Below are 24,102 nucleotides of genomic sequence, written 5' to 3'. Positions count from 1 at the left end.
TTTTTTTAACATTGAATTTTTATTTAAAACATCCCACTCCATTGTACTATCCAGATTGAAGAGAAAGTCAACAAAGAGAAACCTGTGCAATCATTTTAAAGAGTTACTGAGTAAGGGACTTCCCTGGTGGCGCAGTGGTTAAGAATCCACCTGCCAATGCAGGGGACACGGGTTCAAGCCCTAGTCCGGGAAGATCCCACATGCCATGGAGAAACTAAGCCCGTGCGCCACAGCTACTGAACCTGAGCTCTAGAGCCCACGAGCCACAACTACTGAGCCCATGCGCGTAGTGCCTGTGCTCCGAAACAAGAGAAGCCACCACAATGAGAAGCCCGTGCACCGCAACAAAGAGCCAACGCAGAAAAAATAATAATAATAAATTTATATATAAAAAAATCATTATGTATTTTTTAAAAAAGAAGAATTATGGAGTAAGATGAAGATGCCATCAGTAAGATGACAGAAATTGACGTAAGCCTTCTTTTTTGTCAGTCTTAGTTTAAATACCTGCCGGCTCATCACATTTTGGGGGTTCCCTGGGTGCTCAGAGCACGAGTGTGGTGATCGGGTGCTTCTACTCATCTTTAGTTGACTTGTGTTCACATATTCAGTCTATGGGAACCTCAAGGCAAAAGAAGAGAAATAAATTTTAAAAGACATAAATGCTTTCCCTTGAAGAGCTTACAATCACTTTGGGAAGCCTAGACGAAAGCATATGAAACAGACATTTAATCCAAGTAGGATCTTTGTGGAGCAGTGAACCCGACTAATGTGACAGGAAGATGCTGAAGAGATGGAGGGATCAACTTGGAAAAGATAAAATGAAGCCCAAGTGGGACGGCTTTTAAAAAATTTTTTATTGAAATATAGTTGATTTATAATGTGTTAGTTTCAAGTATACAGCAAATAATTGATATATGTGTGTGTGTATGTGTGTATATATACATATATATATTCTTTTTTAGATTCTTTTCCATTATAGGTTATTACAAGATATTGAGTATAGTTTCCTGTTCTACCAAGTGGGAGTTTATATTGAAGTAGGCAGTAGAGTACGTTTTACATGTCCTGAGCTAAGACGGGCTAAAAGAGCATTTAAGACCCAGTATGCTGAAGATTCTGGAGAGCACTGATTAGATGAGACAAGACTGGACTCAAGGCAGTGTTCTGGGTATCTCCAGACCATCACATCTCAGCAGAAGAATGACCACTCTCAGGGCTGGTATACAAAGTCTACAGGTCTCACTTTACTCGACAACAGGAAGTATTTCCACCTCAGACCCTTGTTAGATAAAATAGCCATGAGTTTCCTGAGACCCAGCACCTACCTTTCACTCTTCTGAAGTATCTACACCCTCTGCCTACTCCCAAGCCAAAAGCACACCCATGTTCATGACCTTGGCTCTGGAACCACACAGCTTCATCCATTTGTGCTTCTTTTTTTTTTTTTTTGCGGTACGCGGGCCTCTCCCTGTTGTGGCCTCTCCCGTTGCGGAGCAACAGGCTCCGGACGCGCAGGCTCAGAGGCCATGGCTCACGGGCCCAGCCGCTCCGCGGCATGTGGGATCTTCCTGGACCGGGGCACGAACCCGTGTCCCCTGCATCGGCAGGCGGACTCTCAACCACTGCGCCACCAGGGAAGCCCTAAGGTAAATCTTTTGTATCGTAATCCTCACAGTGGTTCTGCTTCCCTGATCAAACCTTGACTGACACCAGCCTTTTCCCTCCATCATTTTTCATTAGGGGAACACATTCCATTGGTCTTAAATGCAGAGCCAGGCCCAGCAATGCAACTGCTTTTGAGCATCTCCTAGGAAATGAGTACAGTCTGTTCCTGCCCTGAGGAGATCAGTTTCGTGCGGGACACAGACATATAAAAATATATATATAAATCAGCATAAAGTTTACAACGGTAGGTGCTTAAGGAGCAGTGAGAGCAGGAAGGAAGAGTTGAGTCTGAGAGGCTGCAAGCAACCTGAGGACGAGCACCTGTTTCACACAGCATCGTATCCCCAGGACCAGGCACAATGCCTTAAAGAAAACTAGCACTCAATCGACAGTTCTTCATTTCATTTCTTTCTTTCTTTTAAAAAAAAATTATTTATATATTTAATTTTAGTTTTGGCTGCGTTTGGTCTTCATTGCTGCACACTGGCTTTCTCTAGTTGTGGCGAGCAGGGGCTACTCTTCATTGCGGTGCATGGGCTTCTCATTGCGATGGCTTCTCTTGTCATGGAGCACAGGCTCTAGGTGTGCGGGCTTCAGTAGTTGTGGCACGTGGCCTCAGTAGTTGTGGCTCACGGGCTCTAGAGCACAGGATCAATAGTTGTGGCACACGGGCTTAGTTGCTCCGCGGCATGTGGGATTTTCCCGTACCAGGGCTCAAACCCGTGTCTCCTGCATTGGCAGGTGGATTCTTAACCACTGCGCCAACAGGGAAGCTCTCTTTTTTTTTTCTTTCTTTTTTTTTTGCCCGCACCATGCAGCTTGCAGGATCTTAATTCCCCAACCAGAGATTGAACCCAGGCCCCTTCTGTGGAAGCATGGAGTCGTAACCACTGGACCTCCAGGGAAGTCCCAACATTTCTTGGTTGAACTAAACTGAATTTGTGTATGGCACAGTGTCAAGCCCTAAGAATATGTACGGCATTGAACAAGACAAACAGTTCTTGCCTTTACTTAGCTTACAATCTAGTGCAGTGGTTCACAAATGTTAGCATGCCTCAGAATCTCCTGGGAGGCCTGTTAAAACCCAGATTGCTGGGGCTCACTTCCAGAGTTTCTCATTTGGTAGGTCTGCTAGGGGGCCCTGGAATTTGAGTTTCTAACAGTTTCCCTGGTGCTGTTGGTCCAGGTACCATACTTTCAAAACTGCTGGTGTAACAGTTCCCCACCTGGCAGGCTACACATTAGAATCACTTAGGCAACTTTCAAACAATGCAAACTTTGCCAGGAGCATCAGCCCAGACCTGTTAAATCATGTTTTAAAAGCTCTGCAGGTGATTTTAATCTGCAGGTCAGCATTGAAACCACTGATGTTAGTGGTAGCAGTTACCATTTATTACTTGCTTGCTATGTACTGGACACCCCATGAAGAGCCCATACACATGACCACATCTGCGAACCCCATTTTACAGGTAAGAAAACCGAGGCTCAGAGAGGTGAGATAAACTGGCTAAGATCACACAGCAAGTGTTAGGAGAAGAGGCAGGATTGAACCCAGGTCTTTCTGACCCCAGAGTCCACACTCAGAAGCACCAATGACTGTGCCACATGGACCTGAGAAACTGAGCACCTGATCTGAATATTGAATGATGAGTAGAAGTGCTGCAGGCAGAGAAAGGGGGAAAGCATTTCAGGCAAAAGTACTGAGCTCCACATTTCTGGAGGTGCTGAAGGAGAGGCCAGGAAGTTAGAGGTATTCTGGGAAGAGTCTGTGAGCTGGGTAGGAGGGCAGGACAGGATGACAGGGGTGGCCCATCCTCCTCCAAGATTCTAGAATCCTATAATGAGGAAATCTAGAACTGATGGACCAAGAGTAGAAGGAAAAAGACGTGGGCAGTGACATTTGCCCAGGTGCCCTGCAAAAGTAATAATGAGCAGATGCCTCTCTCCTGCATTTTTTCTCTCTGTTTTGAACATCTACTACCACTCAGTGCCGAAATCTTATTTACCCCCAAACAACTTTATGCTAGTTCTATATGCTAGGTAAATATTAATAAATAAAAGCCAGGACATGTAACAGGAAAATGTAGGACTAACATGGAGGCTATTCACATTTAAATATTCATTTAAATGTTGAATTTCACTATTATTTTTCTCTAAGGTTGATGATATCTCTATTCTTTATTTTATATACTATTTTATAGTACATACTTTAATGCTTAGTATGGAAAATTTAGAAAACACAGAAGAAGTTAAAGCCGGAAGTAAAAACTCCTGTAATCTCACCAGCCAAAGGAAACTACTGTTGAAATTTTGGTTATGACTTTCCAGAAATATTTTCTCAAAATGCCTGTAGGTGTGTGTATTCCAGAAAGGAAATCATGCTGTAAATATAACATATAATCTCTATTTTTTTATTCAACAAGTATGACCATTTTTTATGCCCTTAGACTTGATTTTCATAAGTTCCTTCATAATTGTGATAAACATATGAATAACTTTTAATAATGATACACTGCTGAAAATCTTAGTAAGAAAATTCAGTAAGTATGGTATTTGTTGTTGCTGTTACTGTACTGATATTACAAAAGGTGGATCCATACAATAGGTGGAGACCCATCTGTGAGTAGGTGACTCAAAATAGTCCTTTCTGAATAAGTGTTCCTACGTTTGAGAGGTGATTCAGCTTAAATCTTATTCAGGTGAGTGAGGATTTTTTTGTGAGTGTCCAGCCCCAGTAAGAAGCAAGTTTTCCCTCACCGCCGGGAAAAATGAGAAATGAAATGAATGGCTGCCAGTGGCCCTCATCTTTCCCAAGGGTATCTTTCCTCCTTTACAGGGAACTGCTGACCCCCAGAGGATAAATGCAGAAGTGAAAGTCTTTACCGGACACCATAAAACTCTTAGAGGAAAACATAGGCAGAACAGAGTTTGACAATAAATCACAGCAAGATCTTTTTTGACCCACCTCCTAGAGAAATGGAAATAAAAACAAAAATAAATAAACGGGACCTGATGAAACCTAAAAGCTTTTGCGCAGCAAAGGAAACCATAAACAAGATGAAAAAACTCTCAGAATGGGAGAAAATATTTGCAAATGAATCAACGGACAAAGGATTAATCTCCAAAATATATAAACAGCTCATGCAGCTCAATATCAAAAGGCCAAACAACCCAATCAAAAAATGAGTGGAAGACATAAATAGACATTTCTCCAAAGAAGACATACAGATGGCCAACAAACACATGAAAAGATGCTCAACATCACTAATTATTAGAGAAATGCAAATCAAAACTACAATGAGGTATCACCTCACACCAGTTAGAATGGGCATCATCAGAAAATCTACAAAGAACAAATGCTGGAGAGGGTGTGAAAAAAGGGAACCCTCTTGCACTGTTGGTGGGAATGTAAATTGATACAGCCACTATGGAGAACAGTATGGAGGTTTCTTAAAAAACTAAAAAAAGAACTACCATATGACACAGCAATCCCACTACTGGGCATATACCCAGAGAAAACTATAATTCAAAAAGACACATGCACCCCAATGTTCATTGCAACACTATTTACAATAGCCAGGTCATGGAAGCAACCTAAATGTCCATTGACAGATGAAGGGATAAAGAAGATGTGGTACATATATACAATGGAATATTTCTCAGCCATAAAAAGGAACAAAACTGGGTCATGTGTAGAGATGTGGATGGACCTAGAAACTGTCATACAGAATGAAGTAAGTCAGAAAGAGAAAAACAAATATCGTATATTAACCCATATATGTGTAGTTAGAAAAATGGTACAGATGAACTGGTTTGCAAGGCAGAAATAGAGACACAGATGTAGAGAACAAATGTACGGACACCAAGGGGGGAAGGGAGGGTGGTATGAATTGGAAGATTGGGATTGACATATATACACTAATATGTATAAAATAGATAACTAATGAAAACCTGCTGTATAGCACAGGGAGCTCCACTTCACTGTACAATAGAAACTAACACAACATTGTAAAACAACTATACCCCAATTTAAAAAATTAAAGATTGAAAAAAAAAGAAGTGAAGGTCTTTATAGGAAACTCAAGGCCACTGGGAAAAAGTGCTTTCTCTTCTTAATGAATACATTTGCATCCTTTCTTTTCCTTGTTCTTACAGGGCTGCTGTATTATTTCACTTTGCCTAAGAGCTTACTGATTCCTTTTGTTATATGGCCGTGGTTACTTTTCTATGTGAAAGTCCATATGTACCCAGGAGGATGTAGGACCCCAAAAGGGACTCTAGCTTTTCTGAAGCCTTTGGCAGTAAAAGCTTTCTGTTCTGGCAGACCAGTGTAGATATGCCACTAAAGACAGAGGACAAGAGCCTCCCTTGGTGCCTTTGCATTATATAGGATGACTCACCCATGGAGGAAATTAGAAAATAAAGTCCAGTAAAATATCTCAAATTTAATGGGACTCCTATAATTGGTGACAAAAGACCACTAAGACTTTATGAGTCTAGGGGGAGGGATCATAAAGATTTTCAAAAAAAATGAGACATTACGCCTGAGGAAAAAATCTCCAGGCTGTGAGGAAAGATAGATACTGGGCTGTCACTCTGTCTGCAAGTGCCCAGCAGTAAACTTATACTCTATGGCCTATAGAAAGGCATCAAGTAGGTTAACGTGTAGTCTTCAGAAAATTGAAACTTAAAAAGTCTTTTTCCTAGGAAAAGGTGCCTTCCAAGTGGAAAAGTTTAAGTTTTAGATGAGAGTTAAAACTCTGAGCAAAATAAAACTTAAAACATATAAATTATGATATAAAGATAACTAAGTTAGTAATGAAAATTTAAAGAGTATGTCTATTGTTTTCTAATATAAACACTCTCAAAAACATTTTTAGATGAGAAAAAGGAAAATTTAACGTTCATTGAATGACCTCTTGTCTCTCTTATTTATAACATAAAAAAGAGAGGTAGGAAAATTGACAACAAGCCAACAATGAGTAGTTACAAAAAGGGAGAGAAAAAAACAAATACAGGAGACCCTTTCCATTTGTAAGATGATGAATTATAAAGACACAGCTTCCTGGGACTTCCCTGGTGGCGCACTAGTTAAGAATCTGCCTTCCAATGCAGGGGATGTGGGTTCGATCTCCGGTCAGGGAACTAGATCCCACATGCATGCCGCAGTTAAGAGTTTGCATGCCACAACAAAAAAGCCTGCAAGCCACAACTGAGGAGCCCGTGAGCTGCAACTAAGGAGCTCACGAGCCGCAACTAAGGAGCCTGCCTGCCACAACTAAGACCCGGTGCAACCAAAAGAAAAAAATAGAGAGAGAGAGAGAGAGAGAGAGAATGATTTTTAAAAAAGACACAGCTGCGCTCCCCGGGGGAGGAGAGAGGGAGCGAGGCCGCGCGCTCCGCCCCCTCCCCCCGGGCTGCCGCCGCCGCCACCACCCCCTCGCCGCTTCAGCCTGGCGGGGGGGGGGGGGGGGAGGAGCAGCAGGCCTCCGGGCCCTGGCACCGCCGCCCGCAGGTTCAGTAGATGAAGGCGTCACTGAAGGGTTACCTACACTTCAGAGCACTTCTAGCACCAGTGCTCACGCAGATGGTGATCGCAGCACAGAACGGCCAAGTCCAAATGGTCCAGATAGACCTTTTCAGTGTCCAACATGTGGGGTGCGATTCAGAACCTGAAACAGCACATGCTCATCCACTCAGGAATTAAACCATTTCAGTATGACCGCTGTGGGAAAAAGTTCACCAGGGCTTACTCGCTAAAGATGCATCGCCTAAAGCATGAATGTAAACGCTGTTTCCGGTGCCAGATACGTAGTGCCACTTTCACTTCCTTCGGGGAATATAAACACCACATGAGGGTTTCCCAGCACATTATCCGCAAGCCTCGGATTTACGAGTGCAAAACATGTGGCGCCATGTTCACCAACTCTGGAAATTTAATCGTGCACCTGAGGAGTCTGAACCATGAAACGTCAGAGCTAGCAAACTACTTCCAGAGCAGTGATTTCCTAGTACCGGACTACTTAAACCAGGAGCAAGAAGAGACCCTTGTTCAGTATGATCTTGGAGAACACAGTTTTGAAGACAACTCCTCTGTCCAGATGCCTGTAATTTCACAGGTCTCCTCGACCCAGAATTGTGAAAGCACTTTTCCCTTGGGGTCTCTTGGTGGGCTGACAGAAAAAGAGGAGGAAATGCCAGGGCAGCCAAAGACCAGTGCTTGTGCCGAGGCAACCAGAGAGGACCCCCCAAAATCAGAGCTGTCTTCTGTAACTATTCAGTAATTTCATGGTTTGGCTTCATTTTCGATTTTTGGAAAGTGCCTGTGCTTGGTCTTGTACATTTGAATTTAATTTAACTTTATAAGCAAAAAAGGGTTTGGGAAAGAATTTCCCTTTTTACTTTGTAAGGTCTGCAACTGACGTTTTATTTTTCATGACTGAGAGATTGCTTCTGTAAGTGCACAATAACATGGTGTTGAAATATAATAGAAACCTTGAGACTTAAGGAGAACCAGCTGACTTAAAACTGGTATCAGTTTCCTCTTCCATTATCAGGAGTAGGTTAACAACAGATCATTAGGTCAAGAAGAAATCAGGTGATCATTGACCTTCCTGAAATGAAAGCGCACACCAGAAACATATTACTGAGTGACTCTGGCAAATGGCCTGAATATCCTATATCCTACACACAGGATATTGTACAGTCTTTTGTAAAGCCTGTTGTTTTTGGAAGTATTTATGGTGAGCTTTCTTAAAAATTATTAGGGTATATACTTCTGAAATCCCACGTGTTTTGTGTGTTTTTTTTTTTTTAAGCTTTGTTACTATAATTTTTCATGGTGAAAATTTGGTATTGGGATAGGTATTCCCTGTACCTTTATAGTACCACTCCTCCAAATAATCTTTCTTCTGTGAAAGAAGGCGAAGAAGCATGGTTAAGGATAGTCAACTTGTGCGTGAAATGACCAGGAACAGAGAATACAGTGTGTGAATCGGCTTCATAGGAACTCTTTCATACAGCTTTTCTGGATAAAATTATTGTTTACCTGGTCTTTGAATGTTAATGCCTGGCTAATTGGGTCATTGCCTAAATCAGTTTTCTCTTGCCTATACTTGGCATGATCCCATGAAAAGGAGATATACTGGAGATGTTCTATATTTTATACATAGGTTTGTGTATTGTTGAGGATGTTTTTATTCTGCTGTTTTGGACAAAATAAAGAATTCTCTGTTAAGGCTATATTCTTTTTGTGTGTGTGTGGTACGCGGGCCTCTCACTGTTGTGGCCTCTCCCGCTGCGGAGCACAGGCTCCGAACGCGCAGGCTCAGCGGCCATGGCTCACGGGCCCAGCCGCTCCGCGGCATGTGGGATCTTCCCGGACCGGGGTACGAACCCATGTCCCCTGCATCGGCAGGCGGACTCTCAACCACTGCGCCACCAGGGAAGCCCTAAGGCTATATTCTTAACCCAACTGAGATTGTTTACAAAATACCCATATGACAGTGATAAATTGTCCTTACTCCAAAATATTTTAAGACATTGCCAAATGTCATATTAAAAGCAGTTAGGATAGTATTTACGCAATGTAAGCAATAATGTAGAAGTAGAGGAGAGTCTATAAAATGATGATCTATGACTCAAATCTATTTGGGGAAAAAAAAGAATTGTTAAGACTAAAGAAAAACTAAAAACCTTAAATTAATGACTATTACCTCTTGCTGCTAAAAAAACAAAAGAAAAGAAAGAAACTTCGTGGTTTATAGTCGAAATATATATGATACTCTAGACTGGAATATACGTTTTTACCTGGTGCCATTAAAGCATCACTGACCTTGATCCTAAATATTCATGAGTCCATGAACAATGATCTTTTGAGTAACTCTTTTTTTCTATGTATATACCCAAAGTTTAATAATTATGAAAACACCTGATTAGGTTAGAAAAAGAAAATACAGTTTCTTATTCAAAACACAAGATCTCAGTTTTGTCTGGGTGCTAGTCATTAATAATAAAATTTTTCTAAGTTATAAAAAAAAAAAAGACACAGCTTCCAACTGAAAAGACTTTAAAAAATCCGTTTAATGAAGATTAGAGTTTCCATATTACTTTTTAAATGCATGAATAAAAAGTAAAATATAAGCTAAGTTTATGTGATACCACTCAAATACTTTAATAAATGTTTTATGTATTCTGGATGTGAAAGATAGCTACATATCTTCTCCTGGTTTTGCTATATGAGAAATAAAAATGCAAACAGAGCAAATGTGAGAAATATAGCATTTTACAAAGTGCTAAATTAAATGAAAATTCCAAAATTCTAAACACTTGCCTTATAAATTACTATTGCTTAAAGTATATAAACATGAATATGGGCGTACAACTGAGTTGTGTTTTTATCTGAATGATTGGTGTCCTTAGAAACTGGTCTTGAAAACCTCAGATGATACTGCAATTTATGAGAACCTGGAGAGTTTCTCCACTTCCCTTTATGTGTAAACTTATAAGATGTGATATCTTTCTAATAAAAGTTTTTAAATAGTATTTAGTGAACTTTAATGCCAACTTAATATATTTTTCTAAAATCTTAAATTGTCTTTGGAAACTTAGACTAATAGTTTATTGAGAAACCTAGTTAAGAATCAATATTTACCTGGGACTTTGAAAAATATTAAAATTCAGAGTGCCAATGGACTTCCCTGGAGGTCCAGTGGTTAAGACTCTGCGCTTCCACTGCAGGGGGCCTGGGTTCGATCCCTGGTTCCAGGAACTAAGATCCTACATGCCGTGCAGCGTGGCCAAACAAATAAAATAATAAAATAAAATAAAATTCAGAGTGCCAAGAACTGTGAAGAGTCTAAGATTTTACTCTAATTTCAGCCAACAAGCTAGCCTTCCACAGTTTCATGGACGGTGGCAGAAGACACAGGACACCTGGGTCAGAGATAGTATTACTCCCAGCAATCCCAGCATTTCACCAGTCCCCTAAGTGCCATTTCCCACAGAGTGACACAGAGAGGGTCAGGGGATACCCATATTGCCCACACAGTGGATTGCATTACAGGAGAGGAACCCTGAATTTGAAGAACACGAATATTTTATAATGAGCAGTAAGCCCACCTGAACTTTGTACTGGAGGGAGACATCACTACGATGGGCAATAAATAAAAACATCCTTTGCTCTGGAGGAAGACACAATCTCTATCTCCTGGTTGCTCACTGTACAAACATCTTTGAAAGAGAGTCCAGAGCAAAGTTAATCATTGCTTCTGCTCTTATGATGTGCAGAATCATGAGAACCCCATGGAGAATAGTCTCCCAACCCAGAGAGAAATAAAAAATAAAATGCATAGCTCCTACACAACACCTATGCATGGTTTTATATATGTATTCTTATTTATGCGTGAACACTTTTTTCCTTCAGAATACTCAAATTAAGATTAAAAAGCATATAAACATCAAATTATGATATACTTGATAAAGTTGTTTTAAGAGCTGGAGTTTTAAAGATTTAAGTATTGTCATTTAAACTTACAGGACTATATATGTGTGTGAGTGCATATGTGCATATCAAAGTTATGTTAAGGTTAATAATTTTAAAAAATTATATATAAGAGAGGAGGGATGACTTGCAGTTTGGGAAAAGAAAATTGGTCTCTGGGTATGTCATCTATTGTCAACATGAAGCAGGTAAAAGTTCTTTGCCTAAATTATATTCTGACATGGGAGCAAAGATTGTCAAACCTCTGTGTGTGCCCTCTCCTTTTTTGCAAGTGTGCCAATATTTGTACTGATCCTTGTGATGCTTTTGAGTGCTTCATGATTGTACCCAAGTTCCTGACTGCTAAAAGAATTATTATGATTTCCACTGTTATCTCTCTATGGCTGTTACAAAATATCCACTTCTAATTTTTAGTCACCTTTGCTATTATTTGTATCAACTCTCCAGTCTCTTAGGGCTACTTTTTCATATATTACCCATTTCTACAACTTGACCCAGAATTCAGAAGCTTTGGACACTCACAGGATGTCATTTTCACCTAAGCTGTCTTTGCTGCTCCCCAGACTAACAAAGATTTGCTCCCTCGCCTTGTCCAGTTCAGCACTTGCCAACAAGGAAGAGAGTCCAGGAGTGAATGGACATGATCTGTATGCTGCAGTTTTTTTCCAGAATTGCCCTGGAGTCTTGTAAAAGCTGCCCTTTTTTTTTTTTTGCCAGCCCCTCAATGTTGAAGAGTTGTTGATACGAGTATGCTCTCGTGATTGCAAGCATCCATTTAGGGTGAGTGGAAACAGCCACAAAGAGAGGTAGACACAATGACTATCCTCAAAAGACTTCTAAGAGACAGTTTATTCCCAGGTTTGGAATACCCTTGTCTGGTAACAATAGTTGGATACACTTCGCAGGAGAGATTGTAAAAGAATTTTGTTTTAAGGCCCCACACGTATATAGCAATGCCTTCATTGATTTTCCCATCTTAAATCAATCAAGGGTAATGTTAAAATAGAAATCTTAAAGAAGAAGAAAAAGGAGAAGGAGGAGGAGAAAGAGAGGAGAAGGAGAAGGAGAAGGCAGGGAAGAAGGAAGGACCAACCCACTGGCTAAAGATTTTGGAAAAACTGGGTTAAAGTGGCCAGAAATATTGTCTATAGCCAAGAAGCAAGTAGCAGAGGTTACCTCTGGGGAGAGGAGCTAGAGGGAAAGGGTATGAGGAAGACTTCTTTTTCACCATTTACCCTTTTGTTCTTTTGCATTTTGTACAAAGTTTATAATTGCTCATCAAAAAGTTCATATAATAACACTCTTCCAAATTACAATGTCACATACATGACCCTTGAATTACATTTCTTGCAGATATAACTGCACATGAGCAAATAATGATGGGGGAAACCTGTTCATGGCAGCATCATGTGTAATAGCAAAAGATGGGAGGCATCTAAATAATATCCATGAAGGGGATGAGTGAAAGGAACTGTGTACATCCATACAACAGGATAAAATGCAGACCCAAGAAAGGATCGAGAAGCTTATTATGCACTGATACAGAATCTGTATCTCCAAAATATATTAAGTAAAAAAATAAATTAATAAAAGATACAGAAGTAAACCATGCTATCACTCTCTGTAAAACAGACATGCATTTCCTTGCTTATGTATTAACAACTATAGCTAAAGGATACAGAGGAATAATATTATTGGTTGAATCTGGGGAGAAAATTAGGTGGCAGTAAGACAAGAGTAAGAGGATGGCTCTTCACTATATACACTTTGTACCTTTTAAACTTTAGGTCTTGTAAATATATTACCTATTCAAAAAATAAAAATAAGCATTTTTTGAAGGGGATAATAGTAAATGTTACCAATTTCAGAAAACCTCATCCATAGGCATTTTCTACACCTCCACCAAAGTTCAATTGGTATCCCAATAAAATCCATTTAGACTATCTCTGAAATTATCCTGAGACTATAAGAAATAGAAAGAACATGGCAACTGAATTATTCTGTAGAGATAAATGAGGAAACCCAAGTAATTTTCTGCAGATGAAAACTTTTTTCGATATATAAGTATACATATATCAGAGTGCTCTTCTTGCTATGAGTTTTTTAAAACTTTTAAAATTGTGTTATAATTTTAGACTTACAGAAGAATTGCAAAAATAATACAGATAGTTCTTGTACACCACCTTTCACCCAGCTTCCCCTAATGTTAACATCTTGCATAATCATATTACAATTATCAAAGATAAGAAATTAACATTGGTGCATTACTACACCACAGACTTCATTCCAACTTCCTGTGAGATTTTAAATTATGTTTCAAAACCTACTTGATTCAGGCGGACTTCCCTGGTGGCGCAGTGGTTAAGAACCTGCCTGCTAATGCAGGGGACATGGATTCGAACCCTGGTCCGGGAAGATCCCACATGCCATGGAGCAACTAAGCCCGTGAGCCACCACTACTGAGCCTGTGCTCTAGAGCCTGCGAGCCACAACTACTGAAGCCCGCGCCCTCTAGGGCCCGCCTGCCACAACTACTGAGCCTACATGCTGCAACTACTGAGCCTGCATGCTGCAACTACTGAAGTCCACGCGCCGAGAGCCTGTGCTCCACAAGAGAAGCCACCGCAATGAGAAGCCTGTGCACCACAACAAAGAGCAGCCCCTGCTCGCCTCAACTAGAGAAAGCCCGCGCACAGCAACAAAGACCCAACGCAGTCAAAAATAAAAAAATAAATAAAAATAAACCTACTTGATTCAAAAAGCAAGCCATTAAGAACATAAACATTATTTCTTTGTTACACAGCAAAACAAATTGTATTTTTTGTCTTTAGATTTTAATTTTTGTCACAAATATTTTTTGTAAATGTTCAAAATAGCTAGATAGTATTCTGAAGATTTTTAAATGTTTGTATAGGTGTACAATAAGGCAAACTGAATTCATGTTGGAAAAAGTGGCATCTGTAGAATTGTGGATTTGGCTTAAGGGACTTAAATTATGGCCTGAGAGAAGTATTCATGTTTCATCAATTGATCACAAGCTTTTGCTAGTCAAAAAATTTGTGAATTAGCCACTTAATTGAAGAGATTTCAATTCCATTCCTGAGTCTACCAACAAACTCAGTGGTTCTCAAAGTGTGGTCCCCAGACCAGCAGCATCAGCATCAGCTGGGAGCTTGTCAGAATATGTGAATTTCCAGTCATCTGTGTTTTAGCAAGCCCTGGGTGATTCTGAAGGCTAAACTTTAAAAATCTCTGATTATAAGTGTTTCAATGACTAAAAGGAGGGGAGAAGGAGAAGGGAGGAACTAATAGAGAACAGGAAATTCTCAATGGAACATTCAACCTGCCTGCTTGTTAACAGGAAGGTCTTGGTTCAAACTTTACTTGTTTGTTTCCAAGAAATAGATAGTACTTCATTTCTCTTAAATACAGACTTACCTTTTCTATACATCAAGGTTTCACCTTTGACCTGAGTGAACTGGTTCCAAAGACTACAAAATGATTAATGTAGAACCTCTGCATTGATAACCTCTTCTGCCAGAAACCGATTTGATCACTTTCTCATTGGGAAATGAGTATAATAACTCCTCACTTTGCACAGTTCTGATATGCACACATTTCAGTCACAGCTGTCTAAATTAAGACCAGTCCCCCAATACCTGTGAGTAATTACATAGGAAAAACTTCACTGTCCTCAAAGCACTAGGGAAATAAGAGATGTGTATCATGATCTGTAGCCAATCACATCAATTCTTTCGAAGTCTGTTGATGACTAGTCACCGTGCATTTGTTATTCAGTATACAGTTGCTGCTTTGTCTTCCAGTGATAAAGCCCACCTGACATTTTACAAAAGTGAGTGACTGAAAGAATTGTCCAAGAAAGATTAAAGTGCAGCACCCCCCCCCAAAAAAAGGAAAAGTGATATCGCTAGAAGTGAAGTGAAATTGAAAGTGATTAGAAGATACCACCAGGGGAATGTTGACACCGCTGCCATTCTTGAGACTCCAGGCATGCAGCCAGGGGAACTTTGTAAAGGTGAACTTAGCGACATAAATGAGGAAAGTGGTTGTGACACCAAGGATGAAGGTGTGCCAGTGGAAGTGATGTCTGCAAAATCCTTCATGTTGAAGAATCCTCAGAGAGATTTCGTAACATAGGAATCACAAAAGATAAAATCTTGGAAGCAAAAATAAGTTGTCAAATTGTACTCCCCTGAGAGGGGGGGAGCTATATAAGTGGATTGGTGGACTTTCAGGGAATTAGGAGCTGAAAAATTGTGTAGTAAGTTGGAAATCGTTTAGTTCAGAGATTGTTGTTGTATCTCGTACGTTACCTTTGCTGACAGAAAACCAAGTCACAATCAAGCTAAGAAGAGGATTATAACCCGGGACACAGATTCTCAGAAGCTCTGACAACTGTTCCACCGGTCAAGAGTTAGAGGTGCAGTTTTATACATTCCTGAGACAGAATTTATGTATGACATTTACAGGTTAGCATTGTACATCAAGTTCATCAGAGATGTTTTGGTCAGTTATGTGTGTACAGAGTAAGCCTTTGGTCAATGTGACCGCCTGTATGGGATGAAAAAGTGATAGTAATCTTATAATTACCAGGCTGGTGTCTGAAGAAAGGGGCCATTTTTCTCAACAGTTGACTATATCGTCCTGCTTTGAGGAGGTCTGGCTAATGTATCATGCTGATGTACGTTGCGCATTGGGGAAGGCCCACCACAAAGAGGGGCGTTTTTCTTTTTTGTTTCCATCTTAGTTTGATTGTCTTGTCATAGAAAATTTGTGATTTTTCCTCATCACCTTTATCATCTAAAGTTTGATTTCTTTCTGGTTGTCATTCTCAGTAAGTTACTGGTCTGGTAATAATTAAATTATTGTCTTTTTTTTTCTGAAATATATACATATTTGTGAATTTTCTTTAGTAAGCTAGAATAGGATTTTGGGCTCTTCTCCCACATTTATGGTGGTTAAAAAGAAGGAAGGGGAGGAGAAAAAGGAGAGGACAAGGGAAGGGAGAGAGGAGGAAACTGGAGAAGAAGAGGTGCTCTGTTCACCCACCCATCCATCCCCCTTCCAGATTATTCTTTTATGGTATTTTATCTTTTTCTTAGGTATTCAGTTATTCAATGTCTTAGTCATTTTAAATTGTTCTATTTTGTGTTCTCTTTCAGATAGTCTTTCTAATACCAGAAGTTCATGGCCACTGAGTCCTACTGCTTGTTGTAAGTGCTGACTCTTAACAGGGTGGGTTGTTTCCACGTGTGTTTCGATTATGATCAAAACGTATGATCTGTAGCAGGGCTTGCTTTTTCCTGAGAGAACCCATTGTGCCCTGGGTGAAGAAGAGTCCTGGCAGATCCATTCTCTGTTGACTTCCAACAGGAGTCTTGGGATGTCACTTGGACTTGGACACATTTTTATATTAAATTCCCACCTTGGGGTTGGGGGACTTCATTGGTAAAAGAAATTCAATCTCCAAACCTCTATGAGAAACTGGACTCTAAGATGTTAGCAATGGGGGAAACTGGGTAAGGGGTATATGGAGGAACTCTGTGTACTATCTTTACAACTTTTCTGCAAACCTAAAATGATTCCAAAATAAAAAGGTGATTTTTCAAAAGGGAAGCCCCTAGGTCAGACCCTTAGGTAGCCATGGAGTCAGCTTGCATGCATCCTGGTCCTGTGTTCATTTACATCTTCATTTTGTGTATCTGCAAATATCCCTTTTGCCTTGCAAGTTCAGCTATGAATTTAAAATAAATTTTGTTGTAATTCATCTAGCACATCTGAGAGTTATTACAGGTAGATTTTCAGATCATATCAGTCCACTACACATGGAACTTAATTTCCTATTTTCTCTTTAATCCACACAAATCAGGCTTTTATCCCCACCAGTGAAACGGGTCCAGTCAACCTTACCAATAACATTCATCCTGCAAACCCAGTGGTAAATTCTTAGTAGTCAGATACTCAGTCTTTTGTTAGCATTTGAACAGTTGAGCGTGCCTTCCTTGAAACCCTTTATTCTCTTGGTTTGTCAGACCTTCCTCTTATTTCTTGTACTTCAGTGGCCTCTCCTCAGACTTTTTTGTGGTCTCTCTCCTTTGCTGACCTTCAGATGTTGAGCGCCTCTGGACTCAGTCTTCCACCCAGTCTCTTATAATTCTGCACTCATTCCATGGGTGATATTATTCAGTACAGTGATTTTAAATATTCATATGCCACAACTCCCAAATTGAGATCTTAGGACCTGATGACCTGACTTTTTCTCCTACCCCTGCCCCCCTGCTTCAGGTCCCCAGACTCATTTATACAACTGCCTACTCAATATCCCTGCTTAATGTCAAATTTAATAAAGCCCAAACAGAACTCTCCATCTGGCACCAAAAATAACAGATATGTTGTTCAGTATATGCCTGTGGTAGGCCTTGACCAGTTCTGGCGATGTAGCAGCAAATAGAAAACTAAATCACTGTGGCATAGCAAAACCTCTTTATGGGGACTTCCCTGGCGGTCCACTGTTTAAGACTCCGTGCTCCCAATGCAGGGGCATGTGTTCGATCCCTGGTCAGGGAACTAAGATCCCGCATGCCGCAAAAAAGAAAACCTCTTTATGGAGTAGTAGGTAGACCTTTGAGTGGGAACATGGCCCTTCCCCAATAATAGTATGAGATGGTAAAACCACAGTTCTCTACATTGACCACCAAATTTCAAGTATACCTTCATGAGGGCCTTCAATCCAGAGATCTACTATTTTATCAATACTATCTTTGGAGAGTAAACTTCTAGACTAGCCGGAGTAAAGGAGAGAAAGTTGCTTAACTACATGGAGTAGGGGAGGAATTCCTGAAGTCTGCTTTTTCTTTTTTTCTTATTTAATTTCACATTTATTCTCATTGCACTGGGCTGGGAAAGGAAGGAGTTGTGAGTGTATAGAATTGCACTATTGCACTTTCAGACAGAATTGGGATCCAGGTTCTAACTTCCTTTGAGTTCAGGATCTGAATCAGAGTCAGAGGAGGTTGACTGCAGCTGGAGGCTGGGGGCTGCTAGGAAAAAGGCAGGGAACAGGAATGTACTTGACCTTGGAGAATTGCTGTTCCAGGGCTCCCATCCAGGTACCTGAGGATCCTTCATGTAGATCACATGTTGGGGTGGTGGGCACAGCAGCTCCCCAAAGGGAATATGACTGGCACAGGCCTGGGACTGGTATTCAGGAGGTGGGAGGCTGGCCACATGTGCACAGGGAGGACCTGAGAAGACATTGTCCAACCATCTGTATCCCAGGATCCTGTGAAGGGGCCTCTCCATAAGGACAAGGCCAGGGCTTGCTCCTTGACCTCTGGTTGGCCTCATGAATAGTGGAGTCATGCAAATTTATAAGCACTTGGAGACATTGTTGCCACTCTTCTTTATGCCCCTGTGCTTGCCACCCTGGGCAATCGCTTTTGGCTGTACATGAGTCTTCTCACCACTTCACATTCAAGGAATTCCCATTCTTGTAGGAAACTCCCGATTTCCTGGTCACTCTAAGGTTTAATTAACTGGCCTGTTGGCTTTTCTGATCCCTGGGTTTATTTTTCCTCCTTTACTTCCTGGGGGGTTGCCAATGATTTCAGCCTGAAGTGTCTATTTTAATTCCTGATAAAAATGTCTATTTTCTCTGCAGCCACAGGGTTCTAATCCAGGGTCAGCAAAGAGCTGGTGTCCAGGGTCTTTTGAGCATGGGCCACTGCCTGTACTCCTTGCTCGGCCCTTGCAGTAAACCTTTCTCTGCTCCAAAGCCCGATGTTTCAGTTTGTGCGGCTTCACTGTGCATTGTGCACATGAACCCGGGTTCGGCAGCACAGGCACTTACTCTGGCACACTGGAATTCAGCAGAGCCTGGACGTGCCCGAGTATAGAAATGTGTTTGCTCCTCTCTGCTCTGACCGTTTCTAACTGCTTTTTCAACAGACTTTCAACCAGTGTTCATGTTTTAATCTCACATCCCTATATCCAAAAAAACAGGGTCCTACCAATTTCTGAGTCTTTTGGTTGTTCTGCAATACAAATGAGGTTGCTTATCAGCTTTCCACACTCTGAATTTAGGGCTTTCTCCCATCTGCTAATTTTCTCATCATTTTCTCATTTGCTTTCCAATTTAAGTTTTGTGAGCTGTTGTCTCTTTTCCAATTTTCTTGAGTGTTTAAGTCTTTTCAGCAAGACTTTTTACTATTATTTTGGTGAGCTTTCAAGAGACGGCAGAGGTTAAATATCAACCTTCTAACTTTAACCAAAATCAAGACTTTAATACATAGGGACAAAGGTCCCCATTTGAAGGAGGAGGGTGGGATGGAGCAAAGGCGGGGCCACTGATACCCTTAGGAACCTAACAATCCACCTAGATCCACAAACTATTCACAGAGTTGCCTGGGAAGCTTTGAAACCTCAGTTCACACTAGTTAGCCCAGGGGGAATTCTCATCACAGTTCTCTCAAGGAATGCATTCAAACGCAAGCATTTTGAAGTAAATCATTTAATCTCTATACAATCTCTGTACACTCTGTACAAATCTCTGTATAATCCCTCCACAGTTTTTTACCTCTAGGAACCAGGGTCACTGCAAAGAAGGAGGGCAACCCAAATTGGAAAATAGGCGCCCCAAAGGAAAATTTAGTACCTATTCCTCAATCTGTATTCTGTTGAGAGTCTATCCCCTCAGTGATTCCCACTGTCCACAAGTATCGGCTATCTTATCAGACAGCCTTTGAGCTGGCTGATTAATCTAAACTCATAGAAATGCACTCCCTGACTCTACTTTTTAGCCTCAGAACTTCATTTAGTTCGTTTAATAGATTTTCCTTTCTTTGTCTACTTCAGTGAGTCTAACAGATTGAACAGCTAATTCCAAATTAGAGAGAGCAGGAAAAACAAGAAGCTTCCCATTCAAGGTCCCAAAGGATCTTCTGCCTTTCCCCCTCCTTGGCAAGCCAGGGAGTTCAGTCCCAAGCGTCTCCTTGCCTGCTGGAAGGAGTTTGCCAGCTGACTTTACCACAGCACCACCTTGTCCAGGAACCAAGTTTTGAGGTGTGTTTAGAGTTAAATCTATTAGAATCATCTTTGGTGTTTTTGTTTTTTGACTTGCAGAGCCAGCAGAAAGGCAGCTAAACACAGGGTCTGGGTTTTTTTCATCAACTAACAGACATCAGCTTATAGAGAAAGATAGGTCATATAAAGTCAAGGCTATTAAAGTCAACTACAATTTAAGTGAACAAATTACATTTTCTACTGCAAACTCATTCTGCAGATTAAAGAAACTGCAAAGTTATATTTGCTTTGCAGTAGAAAGGAGTTTAAGCATGAATGATCAGCTCAGAGAAAACAGCTAGTAGCAGTGGACATCTCAGGAAAATTTTCGGTGTTTCTACTGAACATCGCAAGAGACAGAGCCTTACAAATTATAATTACATAAGACTTCTCCTCCACTGGTCTGGGCTGCTTATTCCTGATATCACCAGAGTGTACATATTCCTGGCTCTTGACTTCTGAGCTTACTGTGGAGGATAACGATCAGCCTAATACTTCGAAAATTTCAAGTATTTAACGTAATAGGTTTCTTGACCACCACCCCCCGCCAAAACATGACATTATGGCCCATATAATTTCTTTTATTTGGGTCAATTGTGAGCATAAAATTTTAAAGTTACTTTTCAAAGGAATTTTAAAGGAAAAGAAAAATGGAACCCTCTAGCAAGCAAAGAGGCACTATGCCTTGACCATCTTCTCTTTTCAGAGGCGAAGGCCTTCCCAGAGACAGCCTCAGGGAATACCAGCTAGTTACGCATCACCTCAGCCTTTCTACGGGAGTCAGGAAGATGACAGAGTGCCCACCCCCTTTATTTTTTCGAAGTCCTATTAATATAATTTTTAAAAAGTTTTCATCAGAAACAACTGACAATATTTAGTTGGTTATTTTCAGACTTTAGTTGGCCTATCATTCAGAATTCAGAACTGGAAACCAAGATCTAATTTGCCTCTGCCCTGGTCTGGCTAATGACTACAGATTTAGTAGGCCTACAATCCATCTGAAACAGTGTATCCCAAACAGAAAAGTTCAGATGAGCTATATTGACACACAGTATTTATTTTGATTTTTTTTGGTAATTACTTTAATCAGTAGTAGAAAGTACAAGAAATTAAACCTATGATTTCACTCAAGCGAAGTAAATGCAAATTGACTTAAAAATTAGGTAAATAATTCAGGTGGTACTCAAGTATGGCAAGAATCATGAAGCCTGAATAGTTGAAGAATGGCTGGATTTATTCCAAGGAAATGAGGTCTATAAACTGCCACTTCACTTCTACGTCTACTGCACCCGTTTCAGATGCAAGGAGTGGACCTAAGGACCACCACCACCCAGCCTATGCTCCAGGCCCACTTTCAAATGGGGGCAAATTCACCATACAAAATTCACAGACGGCATCAGCATAAGTAACAATACCAAAGCAACTGACTGAGCAGTGAAGAGGAGGAAAATGCTGAGCTTTTTTCCTTAATGTAGTAGGGTTAGGAGAAATTTTATTTTTAAAATGCTCTGTGTTGTTCTTAAAGGATTGTTTGTGCAACAAAAAACATAAAAACTTGCAAGTAGAACTCATTTTGTTTTACAGTCCAGACAGTTTAAAACAGCTTCTTCTTAAAAGTACCTTTATGTAAATCATCACCATTTCAGTAAGTAAATGCAGGCCTACAAGTTCAGGGATAAAAATGGTCACATAAGCTGAAGGGGACATCAGGATGTGTCCTCTTTTGAATATGAATAGCAGGAGTAGTTTTACTCTTTAAAAGAAATTAAAACAGCATATCAACAGTACAACTCACTGTAGGAAATAGATAATATCCCTTCATCTTTGTAGTTCTACTATTTATTCTTCTAGTTATTCACTCATTCATTCAAAAACATTTAAGGGCTTACTATATGTCTAAGGAATTACTGCCAGCAGTGAAAAAATTCTTTTCCTCATCAGTTTGTTTGACCTAAGAATAAAAGAAGCAAAAACATCATTTTGCCATTTTTGGATTAAAGTTCACAACTTCCTAGAAGCTATTCTGGATCAACTCTACTCTATGCTAACAATGCCTTTACTGTCTCTTCTTGGTTCTTATTTTATACACTATTCAGCAAAGTTGGTTGCTGTGGCAGGCAGAATAATGTTCCCCCCAAATAGGTTGGCTTACAATCACTAGAGGGCTTTACAATTGTCAGCAGAGGCTACTGGAGAGTAAAACTAAACTAGGTGGTCACACAGGGAAAGAAGCCGAGTTTTAGCATCACTTGCCATATAAATGGCCTCACATGTTCCAGGTTAGCAAAGAAGCATTGTAGTTGACTTAGAGATAGCCATCCAATTTTAGATCTCAGGTAAGTGGAAAAGTTTCACAGTATACTCTGTGTTGATATGCAAAACTTTGTTAATGTGTATGTTTTGTTTGGATCTTTATCTCATTTTTTACTTACCAATGCTATTTAGTAAGCACTTGAGAATGTGGCAAGCACAGCATTTATTAGAAATACATGGTAGAGTTGCTGGCAATGTGGGTCTGGATTTTTGCTGAATTTTGGATTAGGAAACTTTCTTACCTTGAAACCCCTTGAGCAATTGTGACTTAAACCAGAGTTTAGCCCTTGATTATTGCCTGTTAAGGGACTCTGGAAATCCTCCACAGCATGTAACAGTAGTGCTAAACCTAAAGAAAACACTCAACAATTAGGTGTTGATTGATTTCACCCTATGGTTGATTGATTTCACCCTGTAGACTCAAGTGAGACTAAATTGTTCGCCATTTTTCTCATTTAGTATTTTCTTCAGTTTCCTGGATCCCAGGAGACTTTTAGTAGGTTTTGGATGAGCCAACAAGGATTTCTGACCTCCATTCTCAGAAAATGTCTGGCATCACCTCAAATCTGGATTTGAACATTACAGAGGGTGGATAGGGAGCATCATCACTAGACTGAGGGTCAAGTACACTTTGTCATCTTGGTATTCGTTTTTGTCACAGTTCCTAGCATGATAATTTTCAAATAAATGATTTTTGGAAAAAAATGTATTTACAACCAGGTATCATGTTGAATACACAAATATAGAAAATTAAGTCATTTTTTTCCCCGTTATCAGACTTTAGGTTGGCCTTCTGAATTAATGAGAAAATATTTTCTTGAGTATTTGTGTTATCTTGCAGGGTGGGTAGGACTGTATTTTAAAGTTAAATGACTAAAAATACTATTTTTGGTTTTTATTAACGAGCCTGGGTTAGGGCTACAGTTGAAAACCTCTGGAGCTTTACAAATCATGCAGTTTATTTAAGCAGCAAGGGTTGTATTGCTCTCAAGTTCACTAAATCAACATTCATTATGTATAAACAATTAAAGCGCAAAAAGCCTTAAAAAAAAAAAAAAAGACCATAACCAAAACCTGTGTAGTCCCAAAGCAGCATGGAGCTGTACAGGCCGGAAGCATCCATTTAAATTCCTGAGTTACAAGGAACATTACCCCTACATAAGCAAAAGTTTACAGTGATTTTATCAGGCATTTCCCACACCTGTTAAAATTATAAGCATTATTTTAAAAAGAGAGCGAGAGAAGAGCAGAGGCAACATGAGAAGAATGGAGTTGGCTGCTCCAGAGACATCTGCAGAGGACACTACATATTTCTTCTCGCCCTGCACGCTGGACGGTAAACCGGGTCTTCTGGGGCTTGCTGGGCAGCCGACATTTTCCGTAGCAGGAGTTTCACTGTCAAGATCTGAAGGATGTTAAACGCTCGGGCCAAAGGCCAGGCGGCTCTTTACCGTCAAGTTAAGTAGCGGTGGGAACGAGCGGAACAGCCCGATTCCCCTCCAGTGCAGAGTGTGGACGTGCCTGCCCCTCCGGTACCG

The 24,102-nt window shown here is 40.3% G+C and overlaps 2 pseudogenes; one reads left to right on the top strand and one right to left on the bottom strand.

Annotated features, from left to right (window-relative positions):
• The first annotated feature begins 7,283 nt into the window (after window positions 1–7,283).
• LOC115802350 (zinc finger and BTB domain-containing protein 44 pseudogene) lies at window positions 7,284–8,209 on the top strand (annotated as a pseudogene).
• Window positions 8,210–18,095: 9,886 nt separating this feature from the next.
• On the bottom strand, window positions 18,096–23,939 carry LOC149749366 (uncharacterized protein MSANTD5 pseudogene; annotated as a pseudogene).
• Between the last annotated feature and the right edge of the window lie 163 nt (window positions 23,940–24,102).

This window comes from Delphinapterus leucas, chromosome 4 (genome assembly GCF_059928025.1).
Source record: "Delphinapterus leucas isolate spDelLeu-1000000601 "Yukka" chromosome 4, BTC_Dleu_Yukka2, whole genome shotgun sequence".
Taxonomy (NCBI): Eukaryota; Metazoa; Chordata; class Mammalia; order Artiodactyla; family Monodontidae; genus Delphinapterus; species Delphinapterus leucas.
The sequence above is the reverse complement of the archived record's forward strand: the minus strand, read 5'-3'. Positions and strand labels throughout refer to the sequence as shown.